The sequence below is a fragment of the Lolium rigidum genome, chromosome 6, assembly GCF_022539505.1.
Source record: "Lolium rigidum isolate FL_2022 chromosome 6, APGP_CSIRO_Lrig_0.1, whole genome shotgun sequence".
In the NCBI taxonomy this organism is placed as follows: domain Eukaryota; kingdom Viridiplantae; phylum Streptophyta; class Magnoliopsida; order Poales; family Poaceae; genus Lolium; species Lolium rigidum.
The window spans coordinates 72,910,161-72,914,317 of record NC_061513.1 but is presented as its reverse complement, the minus strand read 5'-3'; positions in this window follow the sequence as shown (position 1 = coordinate 72,914,317).

Genomic DNA, 4,157 nt, shown 5'->3' with positions numbered 1-4,157 from the left:
ACTTGAACATTTTTCGACTCTACCTGGTTCATCCTTCGCCGTCACGGAGAACGACACATTTGCCACAATGGCGGCGCCGAAGTTGACCGCAACATCGACAATGTCCAACGCGTAGCACCCCCTTTAAATCCGTAATATAGCTAGGTTGAACACCATAAGGTGCCTTTGACACATGAGCACCGGTGCTCTTGGTTTTTGAAAAATAATTCAAAAACATATTTCTAGGACTAAAAAAATATGAAATTAAATAGGTATATACATATGCTCATTTCTAAGGTGCAGTAGAAATTTTAGGAAACATATTTTTGTATTTTGAGCTATACGAAAAGATAAATTTTTGACAAAAATGTGAGTTTTCAAACCTATATATGCAGCCACAGTTTTTTTCTGTATCTGAAAATACAACACAATTTCACATGAGTATTTAGGGCATTTATATGCGTTCATGTAATAAATTTATATATTTTTAAAACATGTAAATATTTTTTTTAAATATATTTGAAAATCAGGAGCACTGAAGCTCAGGTGCACCAAATCTCACTACGGGAGAATTCCTCGTTGCCGTGCGACCGATCGCACGGCAAAGAGCCTATTTTGCACGGCAAAGGCTTTGCCGTGCGTCGACGCACGGCAACGTCTGCACGGCATAGACTCCGACGGCCTTTGTCGTGCATGTTGGTCATGCGCACGGCAATGTCGTCTTTGCCATGCGCGCGTTACGTTGCCGTGCGGCAGCCGCTTTGCCGTGCGAGGCATCGTTGTCGTGCGTGCGCCTCGTTTCCGTGCGGCTGGTCTTTGCCGTGCGGCCGATTCTTTGCCGTGCGGCGAGACGTAGCCGTGCGCCTCACTCTGCCGGGCCTGCTCCCTTTGCCGTGCGGCAGCACCCCAGCCCGCACGGCAAAGCCTCCTCCAGGCACACCCAGCAACGTGCCAGGAGCACAGGCTGGCGACGCGTGGCACCTTTGCCGTGCGTATGCACACGGCAAAGTGACCAAAAGTATTTTGCCGTGTGCATACGCACGGCAAAGGCCCCTGGTTTTTTTCATTTTTTCTGTTTTTTTTTAATCCCTGCATTTCAAAATTGCATTTCACATATATATAACATATACAACATATATATTCACCATAGCATCACCAAACACATCAACAACACCACAAATACATCGAGCACACATAGTTCATGCATAACAAAGTGCAATGTCCATTATTACAATCCATAACAAGTGCGAACATCAATAACAAGTGCGAACAATCCATTACAACGACGACGAGTGCACGAAGACCAAGCCATCAACCTTGTCCTCCTCCGCTTCCGCCGGCCTCATCGTCATTGCCTTGTGACATATAATCTATAAGCAGGTTGATGGAATGAACATTTGAATTTGCATATTCAATACTTGAACAAGTACAAGTAGCGGGTTGGGCACAAGAGGACTCACCGTGGTTCATGCTCCGGATGATGTTCAAGTTGTTCACGGTGACAGGTGTCCCTGGGGTCTGAGTGGGCGGTGGCGGCATCCACGGCATGGAGTAAGGTGGAGGAGCAGGAATACTCTCCGGTGGAGTAGACAGAACCGTCTGGCTCATCAGCCAGCTCATCTGTGCCTGCTGTTGCTGCATCATCTGTTGTTGCTGTTGCATCTGCTGCATCATCTGTGTCTGCTGCTGCTGGTACTCCAGAATCTGCTGCTCCATCTGCGCCCTTTGCTCCTGGGCCGCCTGCTCCTTCGCTGCCATCTCCTCCTACGTTGTGTTGCCGCGATGTCATTAACATTTCAATGGAAAGCATGTAAAGGAAATATAGAGGCCCGAGGAAGAACATACCCGTAACCGCTCGACGGCTAGATCCGAAGCCCGTGGCCGGGGCTCTACCTCGGAGCTGGCCGCTCTTACGACCACGACGGATCTGGCGGAGAGAGGGAACCTTCGCTGGGTCGACGCACCCGTCACCAAACCATAGGCGGCCATGCTTCAAGCCTTCTCCCGCAAGCACCGCGACCTCAGGGTCAAAGTCCTCGGCCTCTCGGGTTGGCGTCCTCGCCGTACTTCGGCTTGAACTTGGAGACATACGACGTGCACTGGGTCTCGGATTGCGGGTTAACCCACACGGACCCCGTCACAGGATCAGGCGTCTTCCTTTGCTTCATCTTCTTTAGCACGGCAAAGACGTTAGGCTTCGCTCCTGTCCTGACTTCCTGCAAAAGAGAACATGTAATCAAGTGAAGTGGCACACCCTTGCGGAGTTAACAAATATATAACATGAATTCAAAGAATGAAGGAACCATTAATTTGCTCACCTTGTTCTGCAGGTGAAGAGAGAGGGGGATGCTGCCTTGGATATGCGATCCACCTCGCATCTCAGCCCGTTTCTTCTTGCCCTCCTCGTGCTTCTTGAGGTACTGGGGGCATGTCCACCACATGACCATCGCAAGAAAGCACCTCTCGTCGTTGCCGACGTACTGAGGAGGATTCTACATGCACAAGATAAACCCATTATGGTAAAATAAACTACATGGCGATAAAGAAATCAATAACACATAAATGCAAATACCTGCATGTACTGCCACGGCTGCATAAGCGTGTCGCGAGCGTCCTCCTTAGTCATGTGGACGAAGCGGTCGGCGTGCCAGTCGCGGACGCATTGAACACGTGCCTCGTAGTGCATGCCAGTCACCCTCTTCCTTGCAAGCTGGTGTAGGACATCATCGCACGCATTCTCCTTGCCCTCGGCCCTCTTGAAGTATTTCTGCAACCATGCACATAGGTAAAACAAGGGGCATTAGTGCAATTATTGTGAACCAAGGAGAGTGTATGAATGGTAATAAGTCAAAAGTCACGTACCCAGAATTTGGCAACAACCAAATCCGCCGCGGTGCCGCGGCCCATAGGATCTTCCGCGAGGCTGTAGTGCGCCCACCTCCAAGCTACGTCGCAGCCACCAGTAGGGAAATTGACTATCCCAGGGAAATACCATCTAAGTAGGCCCCCAAGGATGTTCAAGTACCCACGTGGCGGTCTCGCGACGGGTCTTCATACTTGAACGAGCTGCACCATGAAACGACAACATCAATATGTATGTGATAATAATTTTGATAATGAAAAAATTGCGATAACGAAATGCCAAAAATTAACATGTACCTCCTTCCATAGGGCTCTAGAACAACGTGGCTGTAGCGCCAGTCCTTCAGCGCGGGGAGCTGTGTTATCCCACGCCGATATGGCTTCCTATCACGTGGCCTCAGCCTCTCCACAGCTGGAACGTACTGGTAATCCGCCGGCGCTACCCAATCTAGGCTTTGATCAGGATCGAACACTAAGTTCCCCAACCCCTCATCCTCCGAGAGGTCCTCCTCGTCCCCCTCCTCCTCCTGGTCCTCCCCACCCCCCTCCTCCTCGGTCCTCCCCACCCCCTCCTCCTCCCGGTCCTCCCCACCCCCGTGGTGCTCCCGGTCCTCCTCCTCGTCATCATCATCGGCTGCGGGAGGGGGGCTAGGACTAGGAGTGAGTACCCGCGTCGCATTCTTCCTACGCGGCCGCGCTGTGGTAGCGACAGGAGGGGGGCTAGGAGGGGGGGTAGTAGCTCGGCCCCGCCTCGAAGTCCCTACACCTACCAAGTCCTTGAGCTTCTTTTTAAGACCGCCACCCCTTTTTTTGGGCGGCATGCTTCAATCAGCTGCAAACACAAATGAAGAGAGTGGTTTATTAGTACGCAATATTGTAAAGAGATAAATATTAGTGAAAGCAACATAAATATAAGTAGATGAACATTAATGAAAGCAACAATTATGCAAAAAGATGAACATTAATTAGTGGAAGCAACAAATAGCTAGCATAGAGTTCTCTCAAACATAGCACGGAGTTCACATAGCACGGAGTTCTTACAAATAACCTAGCTAGACAATCTCTATTACACGGAGTTATTACAAATAACCTAGCTAGCCTCACAATTACTACTACATAGATCAGTAGCCTGTGTCGCCGTCCGTGATTGGACCGCGTGTCTCGTCATCGTCATCAGGCTCGGCGAACCAATAATCATCAATGAAACCTGGAGGTGGTCCATCTGTATCGAGGTCAATCCCTACTCTGAACGCCTCGAGCATACTCAGGTCTTCCGGGGCACAAACATCCTCGGCTTCATCTTCCGCATTGTCCCC